At 32.4% G+C, this 20,919-nt stretch overlaps 1 protein-coding gene across 1 annotated transcript in view; it reads left to right on the top strand.

Moving 5' to 3' along the window:
* The window catches only part of Cdh9 (cadherin 9), a 145,695-nt gene that overhangs the window by 22,068 nt on the left and 102,708 nt on the right, over positions 1 to 20,919 (top strand). The window lies entirely within an intron of this gene.

Raw genomic sequence — 20,919 nt, 5'->3', positions numbered from 1 at the left:
ATATAATGTATAAAGTAAGGAAACATTTTACAGAAATCTCAATTGTGTTCATATTATGAAATTCTGTAATGGTAACATCTTTTTATTAAATGATAATCTCTCTCATGTTCATTTTTTACCCTACCCATAATAGAGTATATTGATTATCTTATTATGCTATAAAACTGAATTGTGAATATATCCAAAATCCATACTTCTGACAAGTTTCTGGAAAACACTCATGGATAAAGTTTATTAATAGAAAGCACTAGAATTCCAGTACTGTCAGAGATTTACTAAGAAACTATAGTTTTCATCTCTAAGAATGGTTTTTAATTAAGAAGTGAATAGGCTTTTCAAAACCAGTGGTTATTCATATTAAAACATGCACCAAATATTAAAGAATAGGTTATTTTGCTAATAATTATATAAGATACCATCACACATTTGAATATGCCTCAATCTGCACAGTCCCTCTTCCTATTTACCTACATCAGTTCTCTTGATGATGATGTCTATTAGATCAGAATGACAAAATCATTAACTAAAAATAGTGTTGCACTATATTATTATCAAGAGATAATGGCATGGTGAGTTTTCTGAGTGCCACTGTTGACACAGAAGACCCTCAAATGCTTAATAAGCAGAATCTTATTAGAAAGACAGCTGTAAAAGTATTGACTTTCATTTGTGAAAGCCTTTTTGTCAACTGTTTGACAGAGTACATGGTTAGGATATTATGCAGCAGAAACATGAATTAAATAATGCTGGGAATCTATATTAATGTTTAAAGACTGAAAACTTATATTTTAGATTTTATTTTTAGTAATGGACAACTGTCTAAGAGGCAAGTATTTGAAGTTATTTTAGCTTTGATAAATATATTTCATTTTAGTATTTCATATCTCTAATGCCCAATGTGCTACTTAAGTAACAGATAAATGTTGCTTTAGTAAATACATAAAAAATCTAGTAAACTGATTTTATTATGTGGCAGTTAAATGAGTCTCCCACACAGAAGACTCTATACATAGCAAGAGATATAAGGAACTTAAATAAGGTCTGATTTTAGAAGATGAGCACTGATGATTTTTTGTCTAATTAGATTTTTCTTATGAAAGAAAAGATGTGTTCTGGCCAAGATTAATAGTGAGAACATGATCATTTGAGAGAAAAATAATGAATTACTTACCTTTAGAAGTGTCTCTGTCCTAAAAGAAATATTGCAGTCCTCTATTAATCTCCTTAGTTTTGTAGTAATGCTCTCTTAAACTTAGACATTTCAAACTTTAAAGTGTTTTAGAAATGAATTCCAATTATATGAAATAAGTGCAAAGTTAAATAAAACATATCTGAAGTGTTGAAATAATCCACCAAAATTGTATGTCCCATTGTGTCCCCAATATATAGAGCACAGACTACATGTGGAGTTGCTTCAAGTCTTGGTGCAGTATTCCTCCTACAAACCAGATCATAATTCTACATTAACCTCTTGGGATGTGAAAAGGATAGTTAATTTTTATTGTAAAACATTTTAGATTCGCGGGTTCTTATTTATTGAAAAACCCTTAGGGGAGTTGAGTGGTTGAGAGTGACAGATGGAGATAAAAATGAAACAATGAAACAAAAGAAGGCCTTTGTATGAACACAATAATTATAGTCTATGAACTGGGAGGATAATTGGTTCAACCCTCTTAACTTACAGCTCAATAATTTTTCTTATTAATCTATATCAACATAGATGTCTCTATGTCTATCCAAGACTTTATCTACATCTGTTTTGATATTTTATATTTATATGAGGCCTATATATTGGGTAACACATGCAGTCCCCAATAAATCATATCAATGCAAATTTTACCACACTATCTGTTACATGATATTTTAATCAGATTCCTTGTTTGATTCAGCCAAATCAATTTATTATAGAAAAAAGTTGGAAAATAACCTGTTCTAACCATCTTATTAACTCTCAACATTCATATTTAGATCGCAGCTTATCAGTTACTTTGTGGGCACCAGAAATATACTCTCTGATGATAAATCACAGCTACCACTGACAAAAGACTTAATACACCCATAGTGCCAGGAACTCAAATATGTTATGTATATATTATATCTTATAGCAAGGGAATATTTAATTCAAGTCTTGGTGCAGTATTTCCATGAAAAGGAAATATGAGAGTTTGTTTCAGGGGAGGATAAAATTAATGTAGAGTTTAAGAAAATGCAGGAGACTCTAAGGTGTTCTTTTTAAAAAGGGGGTAAATACCTGATTGCCAGGAAATGAATGAAAATTCCCTAGATGTATATTTAATTTCTGGATGAACAAAGTTTGAATCTATTATTGGAAAAGTAGCAATAATTAGAAGAAGAAATCTGGTCCTATTCTGAGGTTCTCAGTGCCCTTGATTTGTCTGGTTCAATCACAGCTATTGAGAGAGTTCATCAATTAGTATATTCTGTTAAAAACATTATGTTCACTAAGGCAAATCATAGTCTTAAATTTAATCACCAGGGTCAGTCAGTACCAGATATTGATTCTCAATCTTTTTTGTTTTATATATCACTACCTAGTAAATGTGTTACCTTGGGCAATGTGTTTAATTGCTCTGAACTTTTACTTTGTGTGTGTGTGAAAGAGAGATAATACCATTTGGATCAAGTGGATTTTGAGAATATCATATGATTTAAGATGTGCCATTGATGAATGGCTACATTCTAAGTGAAGTATCATGGTTTGAGTGTGTCCCCCATGGATTCATGTACGGGAAGCTTTATCTCAGCATTGCAGTAATGGAAAGTGGCAGAATCTTTGAGAGATGGAACTATGGGTAGTTAATTTGGTCATTGGAAGTATCATCCTCAAAGAAGATGAGTAAAATTCTCATAGGACGCCTTCTTAGTTCCCATAAAAATGGATTGCTATAAAAAGAATAAGGCTGGTCCCTGAATCTGTTTTCCCTTATTGCCCTGTTATTTCTTCAATACTTGATCCTGTAATTTTGATCCTATTGCCATGAGGATTTTATATAAGCCAAATAGATGAGGCCATCTTATTTTGGAATTTAAGCTTCCAAAACTGTGAGCTAAATAAACCATGTTTGTTTGAAAAGACTGAAACTCAAGTAGTTTACTAAAACAATAAAAATAACTATGATAGCATATACAATATCAAGATGCTAATGAATCCCAATCCTATATACTGGCAAGAGTGGATACATATAATGAATAGAAAGAGATGATAAATGTGTGAGGAGACAGATATATTTAAACAGATTAGAACATCACACAATTTTTACATGCATCAAAATATTACATGGAAATGTACATCAGTGTACAATAGTTTGTTTCAGTTTCAGTTAAAATTAATTTTAAGTGAATATTTTAAGTTAATTATAACTGAAAAATTCTAAAATAATTTACAAAAAGATGAACTTAGTTATACTAAATTTATAGAGTTGAGTGAAGCAGGCAATGATTCATGGATGAGGTACCACCAGACCATAAGCAGCTTGACTCCACCAGAAGGATATGTGGGAGCATCTAAAGTTTTTGTGAAAGTAAGAGAAAAAAAATTCATTGATTAAAGTAAAATGTGAGCCTTAAATTTCTGAGTTAAAGACTTGTTGGCAGTCTCTGACTGGTTTAACCTGCTTCATTTTCCTAGGATATGGCCAACACATTGAGCTGAGTTTCATTTTGCTCACATGGGGATCCAGGGTGCATGAGCCACCTAAATATAATGGATCCATAATTAATTAGTTTAACAAACAAATAGCTACCACAAACTGTGCAACACTTTGGATAGTGCCTGGCATGTTCTTCATAAATGCTAATTATAGCAATAATAAATGAGTATTGTGTTATTATTATTATTTCCCTTTTTCTCTTGCCCTCCTGCAGCTTTTAATAATAATGATTCATACATCATATGTAATTGTGTTTGTTCATCCTTAGATAGTCTTTCCGGTTGAAATAAAACCTGGAATTTTAATATCAGTGTTTGCCATCAAGATATTAAGAATATACTCTTTGTAAGTACATTGTGTTCTGATGGGGGATTTGCAAAGGGAAGCATACTAATGTATTTTTATATTAAGATATCCTCAAAGTTTATTACAGTATTATTAAAGTTTAAATCCTAGGGAAAATTTCATGGTTTTTTTCTAGTATGATTTTTTTTTGTCCATTTAGACTTTATTTTCTGGTACAACTAAATTATCTATAGATCCATTATAAAGTTGCCAAATGGTACTTTTCTCATATTATATCAGAAACTGTGTCACACTAATTGAAAGCATCACCATGGTGATCACTATAGTGACATTTAAATTGGCATCAGTACCCAAAATTCTTTACTATTGATCTCATACAGGTTATTTCACTGTACAGTTCAAAAATACAAATGGAATTTTGCTAGAGTTTTCATATATGTAAAGTGAGAAAAAGTGTAATTTATATATACATCTACAAGTACTATTTAGATCAATCTTAAAAACTAGATATTCATAATTAGGATGGTGTGCTATTTTTAAACATCAGACTTACCTCATATAGTTCTTTTATATATTATATTTTCAGGGTTAATCTTAAAAGCAGTTATTAAGCACCAAGTATATGTTAAGCATTGAGTCTTTTTGATCTTTATGTGCCCTTTAATATATAATTTTGAGATTTTGCTCTGCGAGGTGATGTAATATATGAATTTGAAAAAATCCTTTTCTGTTTTTAAACCATTGTGTTACAAAGAGAGAGAATTAAGTATTTTAAAAAGCTAACCTAAACTGAGTACATTTATAAACCTTCTAAGAGAATTAGCAGTGAACCCATGAATTTTTTATTGAGACATATTAATTATACAAAATGGTGGGTTTTGTTGTGGCAAATTTGTTCATATATTTAAAAACATAATTTGTTTAGTTTCACTCTCTTTTATATTCCCTACCTTCTTTTCCTGTGTCCCTCAATGCCTTCTTCTGTCCTACTGTTCCCTTTTCTAACATCATGAAGTCCCCTTCAGTTAAATCCCATTTTACACATTAAAAAAAAATTTAAGAAACTTAGCAGTGAAACAGATTAATGCACAACCAGTAAATTGAAGAGCTATCTGGAACAGTTCCAAGTATTAAATCATAAAAAACTTTTCATGTGAATTCTTTGTAGTATTCAGAACTCAGGGATGCTGCAGCATAGACAACATCTCTTGACCTCTCTTGGTAAAGTGAAGGAAGTATTACAAATGGATAATAATTATTAATGATTGATTAGCACTGTATTGGTATCCTGAGGCTAACATAACAAAGTAGGCCAAACTGTGTAGTTTCAAGGAACAGAAATGCATTTTCTTGCAGTATCACACACTAGAAGTGAATTAAGGGTGTTGGCCACACTTTCTCTAAAGTTTTCAGTGAAGCATCTTTCTTTGTCTCTTCTAGTGTCTACTAATTTGGCTTGTGGCATAATTTCTTCCTCCTTCACAGGTCTATTTTCCATCTATGCCTATGTCTTTTTCTCTTCTTTTAAGAACATCAGTAAATTAAATTAGGGTCCACTTTAACTCAGGATGACCTCACCTTAACAGAGTTATATCTTTGAAGATAATATTTCTGAATAAGATCAAATTTACAGGTTCCAAGAGATGGTATTTTAACATATCCCTTGGGGGTTCACGGTTCAACCCAAAACAAGAGTTTTCACATGCTTTTGAAGTAATCTTCAGAGCTTTTGACCATATTTCTGGCATTAAATATGTCATAAATGGTTGGGGTGTAGGTCAGAGAGAAATGCATATATAGTATGTATGAGGACAGAGGTTTGATCCCTAGCACTGAAAAAATAAACAAACAAAGAAGCAACCTGTCGTGGTTTAGATTTGTGTTATCCCCTATAAATTCATTTGTGAGACAGTTTAAAAAAGTTTGGAGGAGAAATTATTGGGCTAAGCCACTTTAGTTCAATCAGTGACTTAATCCCCTCATAGGGATTAACTGAGTGGTAACTGACAGCAGGTACATGTGGCTGAAGGAGGTGGCTCACTAACTCAGAGATGCCTTTGGGATTCAATTTCATCATGGTAAAGAAAGCTTTCTCTCTGCTTCCTGATGCCATGATGTTTTGCTTCCTCTGCCACATTCTTCTCCCATGACTTTCTGCCTCACCTGGAGGCCCGAGAAATGTAGAAGGTTGTCTATGGACTGAGATCTCTGAAATTTAATCCTTACCCTGGGATTCTTCTAGCCTATTGAAAGGTGAGCACAAATGAGGTTGTCTCTTCTCTGAGTAAAGCTTAAGAGCTATGGGACAGACACGTTCCCTCTTTTCTCTTGGAGATTACAGGAGAATGTGATGGAACTTCCTATACAAAATTCATGGTAGTGAATTTTGTCACGGTTTCTTAGCAAAACCACAGTGTGCATACAGACTAAGCAAGAATAAATATTTGCTTTGAAAGCATCTGTAATTTTGAGAGCTATCTGTTATAACAGCATAACCTATCTCACTGCAACCAGTACATAACTATCTATCAAAAGTCATAGGCTTTCTTAAAGAAAAAATATAGCATTAGCTTAAGACAAAGAAAATTTTTTCAGGGTCTCAAAAGATGGAAATCCACTTCAGGAAGAAGGATAATATTTTGTAAAATTATAACTTGTGATAACTTTGGAGGCAGATTCTGGATTCTGTAAACTTGCACTAGGAGAATATTGAAAGGAGAATATTATTAGTTTGCACTTGTATCTATAGCAATATCTTTGAAGTATTATATAATAAAGGGATGTATTCAGAAATGCTTTTGCTAGATTGCTGGCCAGAAGGTAAGGGGATGAAGATGAAGAACACATGAGAAACTATCAGGAAAAGGAAATAGGGCTACTCTTTCTGATACTTTTTCTAAAACACATAAGGATACTTTTTGTGCATAACTGGCTATATCATTTAGCATAAGGGCAAATATTGAATGATTCTGCTTCTATGCAGTATTACAAGTAGTCAAACTCATAAAAGCACAAAGGAGAGTAGAAGTTTCCAGGGGACAAGGGCATTGAGAAATAAGTATAAATGCTCTTCAGTGAAGTTACTTTTTCATTATGCAAGATGAAGATACTCTGGAGATCTTCTGGACGACATCATGCCTATAGTTAATAAGAATGTACTGTACAATTAACAAAAAAAATGTTGAGATAGTTCTCATGTTATGTGTGGGTGTTTTTTCTTAATATCACAATAAAGTAAAAGGAATACCTTTGTGTTAAAATGGGTTATTTGAAATCTTGTAGCACAGAGCAATTCAAGAGAACAGCGATTGCATCTAATTTTAAACTTCTAAAGGTATTACATAAGCAAAATGAAGGGCACTGCTAATGGTTCAGTTCCCAGTAAAACCTTTTCATTGTAAAAAATTTCTCATGTTAAAGTTGTGACTGGTCCAATAAAGCTGAGGAGTGGTAATTAAAAAAATATAAATATAGAAAACCTAAGAAGTATGCTTAAAAAGATACTGTCTCTATGGTGTGTCTCTTGATATTATGAAATTAGAATCAAATAGAGAAGAAGCCTGTGGTTTTAGAGAGTTGTCTTGCTGAATAAACCATCAAACAAACAAAAAATGTCTGATCTCATTGAGCTTAAAATGCTGTGAGGTCCATCAACTTTCACAGCTAGTGTGTGCATAATGTCTGTGGCCTTCCACTGGTGTGGCCAATGAGGCTACTGAAACAATTCCAAAAGGTGAAGTAAGACAGAGAGCCCTAGACAGGGGAGCCCTTCTCAGTTAGCAGAACTGAAGACTGAACTTTGCTCAAAGCTTCATTCTTCACTCCTGGGTTACAAGGGCAAGTAACAGGTGTTCAAAATGGCTGTGGCAATGAGAGAAGTTGAGGAGGAGGGAGGTTGATCAGTGGGGACAAAGCTATAGCTGGAGAGGAGTGAGAAGTTCTAGTGTACTGTTGTAGATGAATGGTGTGCATAATGGTGGATCATGATAATGTATATTATATTTTCTTTTTAAAATCTAAGGAAAAGATTTTTAATGTTTTTACCACAAAGTAATGATGCAGTTTGAGAGGATAAATTATGGTTAAACTGATTTTAACATTGCACAGTAAATACATATGCTGAATATCACATAGTATCTGGTCAATATATTTATTTATATGTTTTTACAATGTCACTTAAATAAATTCAGTGTACAAATTGCTATGAATTACCCTGTGTTTCTCTTCTCCTTTCAGAAGAAAGGTATTTATGGTGCTTACAGTGCCCTTCTGTCACCACTGTTTATTACTTGTGGGGGAAAGCAGGTACACTGTCGTTTGGTTCATAAATCTCTTGGTCAGGATCTTTCTCTGAACCTGATGCAAAAATTATTGCCTGTTACATATCCCTGCAACTCCCCCTCCCACTCCAAACACATTGAATCAATATACAAACTATCAAACCCTTCAACTTGCACTTCAGAACAAACCTGAATTTTGGCTCAGATGACATTTTAAAATATTTTCTCTAAGATGAAGAGTCAGCCTCATATTTGCTAGCCAGGAATTCAGTGCCAGGATCATCTGTGCTATTTACCAACTATTTATATATCTGAGGGCATGATGGGAAGATACTTCACATGTCTTTGAAGTTAGACCAAGAAAAATGATTTTATCTTTTTTTTTTATTTGATGTGTACCTATTCTGGGTGGAATTATCATAAAACTTAGTCCAAATTGCAAGACATTTGTTTCCTCCCTTAGCAAAGTTGAAAAAAATGATACTTGTAATTGTATTACGCACGATGAGCTGTGGTGATCTAGGTCTTTAGGTTTTTGGATTGACTTCATAAGTAGGATCTGAATGGAACAAAACATCATCTACTACATTTTACTATCTACTATAAATGTGCTTATGCTTTTAAAATGATTAATGTAATAATTTATAATGACCAGCTTCAATTTCATTTATAGTTCCCTGGGTAACTGTATTTAAAATTCATTCTATTCAAATGTTTTATTTAATCATTTTATAAAGTAAGGTTATGATTCCCAGTTTAGATAAAATGGGGAAAAACCCAGTTAATAAATTCAAAGAAACTCTTGAAGAGTGTAGCAAGCTCCAAATGTTGATTTGCATCTACTTACTACAGGTTTACTCTTTGTTCCCCTCTTCCATTCTGCATGTCTATGGCTGTATAAAATTCCATAGTTTTCAAAATGTAAGCTTTTTTTATGTATTATAGAGTTAATATAAGGATTTTTAGGGCTCAAAATTTAAACTAAAAAAAAAATTCCACCAACATCTCTACCAATCTTTTAAAGTGACATTTAGTGTATACCTCAGTTATAATTATGAGTATCCACATCTGTATTAGAAGTGTCTAATAAGACTTTCTCATCAGTAGAATTTATATATATATATCCTGCTATGTGCCTTGTGTATACAGTCCTTCTCTGAAACGATGGCAATGATTAGTTCTTCTACTGGAGTTTATTTTTACTATATTAATTAGGAAGCACATATATTGTTTCACCACAACTATTTTCTAAGAATACTTTTGTAGTTTTATGTTAAATTTTTTTTTATATAAAATAACATAAGACTTATTTCTTATTTTGTGCTTTGAATACATTACTCTGTCATCAGACTGACAAAGCACCATTAAAACAACAGAAAAATCTATCTTGAATATTGAATTAATATATTGCTTATAATTTACATATCGCTTGAGAAAATTATCATGTTATTGCATGTTTATTTTACAATGTATCTTTCTATAGTTATTCAGTTCCCCTTGCTCTACTTAATATTGCCACAAACCTTGGCCACCTACCTCCCCCCCATTCCAATTTTCCCCTCCCTAAATTTACTATGGATTTCCAAAACTGACTGATAAAAGAATCCCTGTCAAATCCAATACAGTTTTAAATATGAACAATTTTTTTAACACTGAGTCTTATGTGTGAAGTACTTAGTGTAGGCTGACTCATATAAGATACTCATTAACTTGCATCTGCCAGCCTCTGATGTTCATTTCTGAGCTAAAAGTTGACATAAAACCACAGGCTGAAAATTCATTTATAGCTTTCTCCACTGATTAAAAGTTTGGCATATAAATTTAAGGTTTTCTTTCATTTTCTCAGTAGATTAAATATTATTCAGTAAATGACTTCTAATGTCCGTGCTTTATTCAGAGATATGTCATAAACTCTCCCTTGTTATGTATATGGATTATTTTCTTACAATATAAACTCTTCTAGAAGTCAGCCATTGTGTCCACCTAGAAAAATGCCTAGAAAACAAGTAGGCATTTCATATATATTTGGTGAAGGAATAACTATTTAAATTTCGTAATGATTTTATATATTTCATAAAATTGGCATGATTTGTTTACCTTTCTGTTCTTAGACATTTACTTCATTTTCATCCTTCCCCTGACATTTTGAACAGAGTGCTTTAAGAAAACTGATGATGTACTCAAATGAAATACAGGTGAAGGGTTTAGTAGAATATGCAGGCATACTTGAGGGAAGAAACTAGGGACGCTGCCAACAAGAATTCTTAACAGCAAAACCTTCTTACCCATCTTGGGCATGAAAGTCACAGGATTGGTGCTGACATTATCCCAGAAAAGGTATCTCATTATTTTAGCACAGTGTTATCTGTAAAAAGCTGTGGCTCACATCAGAGAAAAGCAGCCAAATCATAAAGATGCAACATGGAGGAAAAGATACCCCCCTATCATCTCCCTAGATATCCTGCTTGTGCTTCGTGCTCTGGAAAACCAACTTAGGAGTACTGAGCCAACACATTCAATTCTTGGAGGTTTATTTTCCGTAACACCGAGGAAAGTAAAGAAGAACTTGGAGTTGATCTGAAGGGAAAAATCTTCTAGCAAATCTAATAATAAAATGTGATATAATAAACAGGCTTCTACATAAATATATCTCTCAAATGACTAATTTCTTAGTAGACTTTCTAAAACTTAAGTTACTTGGTCAAACATTGTAAACAATTTAAAGATCTTTTTTGGTGTATATTGTTAAATTACATTGAGAAAAAAACCCTCAAGTTATTTTTCCTTTCCACTTATAATATTCAAATAATTATTTTAGTTTCCCTCTTTATACAAAGAGCTATGCCTGTCCTATTTCATCTTTAATAACTCTATTTAATATAGTTATTATTATTATATAATTGAGTACTATACTTATTTGTTTTTTGTTGAGGCATTTAGGTAAAATATTTTGCCAGATATGTTATCTGAAGTATCTTGCTAATATCGAATCTCATAAAAATCAAACTTTCATTATGTCATGTGTATTTTCTCAATTTCAAGGCAAATAAAATTTTATTACAGTTTTTATTGTATACTTACAACCATTTTGATAATTTCAACAACTGTGGAATATACTGATGGACTGCACTATTATTATTCTACTCCCAACAACTATAATTTCCAAACTTGACTTTTCAAAAACATATTTGAGTGATGATATGTACTTGTATGTCAAATAAATACTTGATTACCTTGATGTAGGTGTTAAATGGAACACATGGCTCTTCACTGTTAAAATCAAAATCTTGGCTAGGCACAGTGACCTGAAATTCCAGCAACTTTGGAGACTGAGGCAGGAGGATAGTGAATTGAAAGCCAGCCTTAGCAATTTAGGGAGGCCTAAGTAACTTAGTGAGACCCTGTTGCAATTACAACATAAAAGGGGGTGGGAATGTAGCTCAGTGATTAAACACTGATACCAAATTTAAAAATAAATACATAAATAAATACAAAACTTGACTTTCCACTCCCACATAAAACCATATTAATACGTCTAGTGGCTCTTCTTAGTAAATGACAACTTAATTTGCTGTTCAAGACAAAGTCATAATTTATCACTATTTTCTCCACTTCTTTTTTAAATTAAATTAATGATTTATTTTGAACAGATTATTTTATTTTAAATGCATTTTTATCATTTTCTACCTTTTTCCTTATGCTGTAAAGTCTTATTTTCATATAGCAGCCAGAATTACTAATTCAACATTTCACTTGCATCATGATCCTACTCTTTCACAAACCCTCTTGAAGGTGAAAAGAGTGTATGATTTTAAGGACTCTGAAGCCTACTGCCAGTTTGGCCTCATTGTTATATTTCTCTTGTTCACTTGCCTATAGGTGTTCTTTTGCCCTTTCAATGAGGTCTTCTTCCATAAATATCATTTCACCCCACCTCTCAGTCAAGCATGTGCCTTGTACTGGGTCTTTGCTCTGCGAGCTGTTCCTATTGAAATCCTAACAGCTTCTTCCCTATCTTCTTTGAGCTTTCTACTGAAATGTCACCGTACTAACAGGCCTTCTTTGACCACAGTACTGAAAATAACAATATTATTATGGTTTGTACATGAGGTGTCCTCCAAAAGCTTATGTGTGAGACTATTCTAGAAGGATTACAGGTGAAAAGATTGAGTTGAGAAAGCCTTACCCTAAACAGTGAATTAATCCCCTGACAGGGATGAATGAGGTGGTAGCTTTAGGCTAATAGAGTAGGGCTGGAAGACAGGGGTCATTGAGGGTGTGTCTTTGGAGTATATATTTGGTGAGCTGAGCTTAGTCTCTCTCTGGTTTCTGATGTGATGTTTTGAGTCCCTTCCCTCGATGGCACTCTTCCACCATGATGTTCTGTATCACCTCAAGCTCCAAGAAATGGAGCTGGCCTTTCATAGACTGACACCTTTGGAACTGTGAGTCCTCAAATAATCTTTTTCTCATCTAAAATTGTTCTTGTTAGGTCTTTTTGTGACTGCAAGAAAAGCTGACTAAAACAGGTATCTACCCTCAAACTTCTCACTATTCAAATTGCTTTGTTTTTCTTGTGTAGACTTATATTTTTATCATAATTTTAGATTTATCAAAAAATTGAGAAGATAGTTTATTGTACTTCAATACCCTGCATCCATTTGTGTCTATTTTTAAATTTTACATTCATATAGTATGCTTTTATAATTGATGAAAGTATGTTGATATATTAATTATCAATATCCACAGGTTGTTCAAATTTTCCTAGTTCATAGGTCGCATCCAGGATTCTATCTAGGATAGTACATTTAATTTAGGAGTCCTGTCACTTAAGACTCCTCAGGGACAAGATAATTTGTTTTTTCTGCTTTTGGTAGCCTGGACATTTTTAGGAGTACTGTTTATATGCTGTGTAAGATACTACTCCATTGAAATTTTTCAGATATTATTCTCTAATTAGATTGGGATCAGTGCTTATGGAGCAAGTTCAGATAGGTCAAGTGGCTTCTTCATCTCTTCATATTAAGGGTCCTTGTACCCTTTATTTAGCTTTGTTGATATTGGCCTTAATGATCTGGTTGACCTGCTGTTTGTCAAGTTTCTTTAAAGTAGAGGTACTTGTTTCTTCCAATTTCCATTGTGTCCTTTTGATAAGGAAGCTACTAAGTGCTTGCCATGCTTAGAAAGTGGGCATTTATGTTCTTCCTCCATGAAAGCAGAACATCTACAGAAATCACTGGAATCCATCTTTAGAGAGCTTGGTCTCTTCTTCTGAGTCTTTAATTATTTCTTAAAGACTTAATTACTCATTTATATCAAAATGAATTTATCAATAAAATATGAATATTTATTTTACCTATTAGGTTATGATACTTCTTTTTTTTATTCTATTACTCAGATAATTTTAGTTTCATCCTTAAGGATCCACTCATTATTTTCTTTTAACATACCCCCATTAATATATATTTTTAATTTGTATGAGAAAGAAAAGCGAGGGAAGGTTAGAGGGAGGGAGAGAGAATGTGTAATTTCTGGTATATTCCTTGCTCTAGGACTAGAATCAGCCATTTCTCTTTGAATCCTAGTTTCTTTTATTGGAAAATGATATTAGAAACCAAGGTCTGAGCTATAGGTGATATATTGGTACTGTGTGTTGTTCTTTCTAGGCCATCACAGCTGACAGAGCAAAGAATTTGTATAAACCTCGCACATACACACTCATCTCTAAATATCGCACTATGTAGCCATCTATATTAAGATAATCAGTTTACATTGATAACTCCTACTTTTATACAAAGAGATCATTCTGGCTTCTTTCTCTTATCTGTGAATTTCTAGAAGATTAAAACAAGATTAAGAAGCCTGACTCTAAAATCTAAGATCTATTTACTTAATTGATAAGGTCCAGCAAGAGAACTGTCAGCCCACATTGTGTGGAAAACAACTCTATTAACTATACCGCAGTGCATAGGTATGATTCATTTTCTACCTACTCTGAAATGCCCCTAATTTCCAAACATACTGGCATGAGATTTTTGCCCTCTCACTGCTTTCACTGAGTCTGTTTCACCCATTTGTAATGAAACTAAATGCTCACGTCACAGTCTGCATTTTATCCGGGGCTGTTCTTCAAGTCTTCATCTCCAAAACACCTTTTTCTTTTTTTTTTAATCTTTTAACTTGTTTACATTATTTTTTCTCTTCATAAACTTTTATGTAAAGTTTTATGAGTTTTGATAAATGCACAATTTGGAACTCACCACTATACAGAAAAGTTTCATCACTTTTCCTGTATTTCACCTACTAAGCCCTCCTATCCTGCTCCACAACCTTTGGAAACTGTGGTGATTTTAGGGTTTCCTAGTTTGGACTCTTTCAGAAAGGCACAGAATTAGAATAATTAAGTGTGTAGCCTTGTCATACTAGAGACTATCACTTAGTATTTTGCATTTAAGTTTTCTCACTTTTGTGTGTGTGTGCGACTCAAAAGCTCATTTCTATCATTAAATAACATTCTATTTTAGTAAATGTTACAATGTTTATACTTGTTCACCTAGTAAGCCACCTAGCAAGCCACCTAACAAGCCACCTAGCAAGCCACCTAGCCACCTCTTTCTTTTTGGTTTTGAGAGATTATGAGTAAAGGTTAGATAAACATTAATATACAGGTTTCTGGGTGTGAGTTCTTTTTCCATCATTGTGTACATACCTAGAACTGTGCCTTTTGTGTTACATGGTAAAACAAAGTTTAGTTTTGTAAAAATAAAACAAAAACAACAACAACAAAAAGAGCTTCAAATAGTTTTCTAAATTGCCTGGTCCATTTTGCATTCTCTCCAGCAATAAAGGATAATTCCTACATCCTTGCCAGCATTTGACATTTGGATTTTAGACACTCTTATATGTATATTATAGCATTTTTAATACAATTATCTAACTGCCAATGATTTTGAGAATGTTTGCATGCTTATTTTCCATCTGTATTTCCATTTTGCTGATGTATCTTTTCAGATAATTTTCAGACCTTTGGCTCACATTTTAATTCTTTTGGGTCTTTCTGTTGAATTTCAGGGATTTTAAAAATATATTTACATAATTGTCCTGTATCATGTATATTTTATTCAAAACTTTGCCTATAATTTTATTCTCTTAAAATAGAAGATTTTTTTTTAATTTAATGAAGTCCATTTTATCAATTGTAGTGTTCACCAAATTATATTATTGATGCTATATCTAAAACTCTACCAAACACAAGGTCACTGAGGTATTGATTTTTCTGTATTTTATTTCAGAAATTTTATACTTCATAATATTAAATTTGTTATCTGGGATCTATTTTGACTTAACTGATGTGAAAGGCTTAAGGGTTTTATGTAGATTAACTTTTAAAGAAATTTTTTTCTTTTAATTTTCTGGATAAGCTTGTAATTGTCTATTTCTTGCACATGGTTGCCTGATTGTTCTCACACCTTCTGTTGAGAAGACTATCCTTTCCTCATTGAATTACCTTTGCCCAGTTGGATGTGGATTACCCTTGGCTTTATTTAGCCTGATTCCTTAATGCATGTTATATTTTTGGGGTCACCAACTTGAAAAAAAATTTTTTCTAGTTTCCATTGTTTAAGAACATATTAACAAAAAATATCACCATTTACTGGAGATGATACCAAATTCTACTTTCCCCCAAGCTAATTATGTTTTGTTAACCAAATTTCTTAAGCAGGCCATGAACCTATACTTGTTGCTGTCCTAACAGCTAAAACCATTAACACAGAAAGTATATATTTAAATTAAAATGTATATGATATAATACCCCTTTCAGCTTTCTTCTTTTTCACCTGGGTTGTTACAGTCTTGTGTTGCATTAGTTTAACTGATGTAATAGAAACTTTGTGACCTTCAAAAAGCACATTTTTGTGGTAGGAACAAAGGTAAATTTTGATTCCTTGATACTTATTCAGGCAGTGGGGTTAGTATTAGAGAAAAATTGTTGGCCTATGTCCTTTCAATTAAAAGTGGATGTGTGTTTCCATGTGCTATAGAAAGTCATAGATCATTAATTTTTTAATCTAGTTCCACTATCATAGATAATGATTTTTTTTTTCTCAGAATCTGACAATGGTTGTTGGTACATTTTTTAGAGTCTATCCTTCCATTTATCTCTTTATATTCTATGACACATATGCCATTATTGTTATTTTGATAAGTTATTATTAAAACCTTATTTCCCAACTGTTCTTATCATACTAGTTTATGCTGTCAATTTTCTAGGGAAGGTTTAAAAACTAAATTTTTAAATCCAGAAGTTCATTGATGATACCAAATAAAGACTGTTCACATGATGTTGGAAGCTCATGTTTCTGCAATATAATATTATTTTCCTTGAACCAATTTTGTGCTCTTTATTTAGATAAAAATGAGATAATGAATTATAGAACAATAGTGTTAGGCATAACATTCTTGAAAAAATATATAACTGATTGTAGGAAACTTAAATATGTATATATTAAATAAGCATAAACGAATAGTGAAATATGTATATAAGTATATATATTTACACAAACATATATATATTTACATAATAAATGTCACAATTATCAATTACCATGAAAAAGATTTTTCTAAAAACACATTTCCTATAAAAAGATTATTGATTTTAAAAGATCCATAATTTTGGTGTCACACATATTGGCTGAATATATTGTTTATATATTTATCATTTATTTAAGTTGTGAGACTTTTTTCTACAAATGATCCAAGAGATAAAGAAAAGAGAGTTGGGAATATTACAGGAATCAAATAATCTGAAAATATATGCATAAATTTTCCAAGACACAAAATTACAGGTTAAGAAATGGTTTTGCTTCAGCTCTGCAAAACTGAGATATGTCGTATTAAAATATAAAAAAAAAACCTCAGGGATGTAATATGTCTTATGATTCTTTATCAAAGCTTTTCTTGAAGATCACTACTTTAATATATGTGAAAATTCATTGTTGATTACAAACAGCAAAATCATAAGACAGCAAAATTAATCACACAGACTTGCTTCATATGTACCTTTAATCTGAGAAAATTTGCCTAAAAATAGGAATGAAATACCTTATCTGAATTAAAAGCATACAAATGTGCATTTACAAGGAAAAGAATATGAAAGAATACAATTTAATTTTAGATGTGCAGTTTATATGCTAAACAATCTACTTAATTACATTTTTTCTTGATTCATAAATAACCAAAAAAACATTTCTTTTAAATGCAATTGAATATAATTAAGGTAACAAGGGAATAATAATAAAACAATTTTCAGTTTTTAAAGTTAACAAGATTGCAGTGAATTCCCTGATTATAAAATCAAAGTAAATCCAAATTTAAAATATTGTACTTCATCATGCATCTGATAGTATTTATTTATCAACAGAAACGTGATTAAAATGCAAAGTATTTAAGGCTGATAGAGATAATTAAGCATAGAAATTTTGGTAGTCAGCTTGTTGCTATTGAGTGAATAAAGACTATGAGGAATTTTTAATAAACCTCATGGGATAAGAGCTTGCTAACTTTAAAATCAAAAGCAGCAGAAAACCTTTTAAAATGTGCACTTTTATCTAAGAGCCAAGGAATGTACAGGTATTAAATTAGCCACAAGAGAGCTGTACTAATGTTCCCTAAATGTGAAACAAATATGTGAAGAGTTATGAGAAAAATAAAGGTATTTAATGAAGGGGATGTAAAGTTCATATAAACACTCTATAATTTATACCAATCACTAGTGAAGTTCATACTTAATCACATTTGATGCAAATTCTTATGAATATTAATCATATTACTGAAGATTTTTTTTCATTTTTATAGGAAGCAAAAACATGTCCCATTCTTTCAGAAAAGATATTTTCTCCTAAGTAAATTCATCTCATTTATTTATTACCTTGCTTATGCAACAGAATAGAAAGTCAATCTCAAATGGAATACTGGACTCAATATGGGGGTATCTATATTAGCATTAATCTATTAACCAATTAATTTAACATAGATCTGTCAACTATTTTATGCAAGACACAGATGTATATAAAATATCTCATATCATGTAAGTTACCTTGTAGCTAAGAGAAATAAGCATATATACACTAAATAAAAATGATATTAAAAGTTGTCACAAACAATGTGAAGAACATACAGGGTAGAAGAAAAGTAAAAGAAACTATAATGTGGTAAACTATCTTTTGAAAGATTTTTTAGAGACTTTTCAAAAAAGGAGAACATTATGAAGGAATAGGGAAACGAGAAGGAGATACTTAGATGAACTAAGATCAAGGTCAGAATTTCTAAAGACAAGTGCTGTTTTTACTGAGGCTGGCTTTGAACTTTCAGTCCCTCTCACTCAGCCTCCAGAACCACTGGAATTACAGTTTTTTGCATCCATGCCTGGCATAAAGGCAAGTTTTAAAGCACATAAAGGAAACTTCAGGTTAGTGCATATAGAGTAATATCACTGTGTCATAGTTGATTCTGGCTGCTATTACAACTCATCATAGAATGAATAGTTTAAATAGCAAACATTTGTTTGTGACAGCTTCAGAGAATGAGGAGTCAAGGTCAAGGGCCAACAGATCTGGGGCATGATGAGGACTCTCTTGGTTTGCATTTTGCAGTTTCCTTATAGTGCCCTTACCCAGCTGACAGTCACAAAAGGATTCCGGCTCCTTGATGTCTTTGTAGAGGCACTAATCTCATTATGAGGGTTGCATCTTTAAGGCCTGATATAAATCTAATCACTTCCTGAAATTCCTACCTTCTAATAATATTATCTGGGGTGATAGGATCTCAACATATGGACTTTGATGTGATGCAAACATTCAGTCTATATTTCCACTACAGCCCCTCCTCCATGACTTCCACATGTATAGTATTACATTTTATCCCCAAAGTCCCAAGTATCTTAAGACATTTCACTAGTAACTCTGTAGTCAAGTCACAAAACTCATTTATTATCATATAAATCAGATATGAATGAGATTACAATATGATATATTAAAAAGTAAAATTTCTCTTTAACTGTGAACATAAAAAATCAAGCAAGTTATATCCTTTCTCACTACAGTGATGGAGAAAACACAAGATAGACCATCTCAGTCCAAAAGGAAGAAATAGGGAAGAAGGAATGGATAGAAAGCAGAACAACCAAGAAAAAGAAGCCAAAGACAGGTGTCAGATTTCCAGATTCAGCATGATTTTGCAGGGGATTCTTGCAAATAAATAATGTGTGGGTTTTCCCACTTTTGCATCTAATAAGTCCTGGCTAAGGAAATCCATGGGAGATGCTTACAAAGTTTTAGCATTTCAGTCTCCTTTTGCATGAGGGTAAAGTGGCTCCAGTCACCAGAGGACATGGTTCAAAGACAGTTGTAGGTAAAGGCTATGAGAAATAAAAGAATTCCAAAATTGTAGTATGTGTGTGGCTGTATTAAAGGATCAAAGGGATTTATAGCAGAGAATCAGCTTTCACATCAAACACTTCTTTGTATGCTGTGCTCATTCCTTTCTGAATTAGAACAACAGACTCCAATTGATCTCTCCCTTAACCAAATCCCTTTCCTACTTTTTAGGCTATTTCCTATTTAACCGCCAGATTGATCTTTTCTAAATATATTATGTAAAAATCTTTCAACAGCTTTGCATTTCACTGGAAATAAATGTGAATTTCTTACTCGAGCTTGGCAAGGCCTATGGGACCTTGACCACTTCCTGAATCTCTGGATTCAGTTAATACAGATAGACTTTTTGTTCAAAGGCCTACAGTCTGCATGAAGGGCACATCCAAGTTAAAATATACCACAGATCATTTAGAGTGATATTCAATGTCTCCTGCAAATGTGGTTATCAAGGTCAATGGAAAAAATAACTTCTTCCTATGGGAAGAAATCAGGGTAACCAGTGTAATCAGCTAAGGAGTTTGTTGTGTTTTATATAAGTGAAGCATCAGCTTCCTTGAAATTCTCTTGCTACTAATTTTTCATTTCACCATGGCCCATCTACCCACTACTGGGTATGTTCTGCAGTAGTGGTGATTAGATATTTTTTCCTCCCACAAGATATTTTCTAAGTACTAGTTGTTAATTTGGATATTTATTAAAGAATTTTAACTGGATTGTGGGTAAATTTGCCAGTTACCCCATAGCTCTCAAGATTATGATTAGCTATAACAGCCCTGATGAATGACAGTTATTATCAACTGATATTTCAGATTCAGAAAATGATGAGGTTTAGGATTTCTTTTACTGGGGAGTGTTTTTGCAATCATGTATATGTTTTATTATAAATCATACCTTTTTAAAAAATAATAAATTTGGGAATTAAGTGACATAGGTATGATGGACAGAGCTGATAGTTTTGCACTGTAGCAAACATCTATAACAATACTTGCCAGTCTCCATTCTCTTTTCTGCTGTGCTGGGCCCATATCTCTGAATTCATTTAGATTGTATTTAGTTTACTTTAGCTATCCATATGTATATATCAGAAGATATCCATATCTCCCTAATTATCTCTGTGTTATATGAGTTTTTAATGGTGGTTCACTGCTTTATAATAGAAAAATTATATATAAACTTAAATAGCAGTCAGAATAGATTTTTAGTCTACAGGTTGTGTGAAAGTGTAAC

Source organism: Marmota monax, unplaced genomic scaffold (assembly GCF_021218885.2).
Source record: "Marmota monax isolate L192 unplaced genomic scaffold, Marmota_monax_Labrador192_F-V1.1 WCK01_AAM20220418_F8-fsc00241, whole genome shotgun sequence".
Classification (NCBI taxonomy): Eukaryota; Metazoa; Chordata; class Mammalia; order Rodentia; family Sciuridae; genus Marmota; species Marmota monax.
The sequence above is the reverse complement of the archived record's forward strand: the minus strand, read 5'-3'. Positions and strand labels throughout refer to the sequence as shown.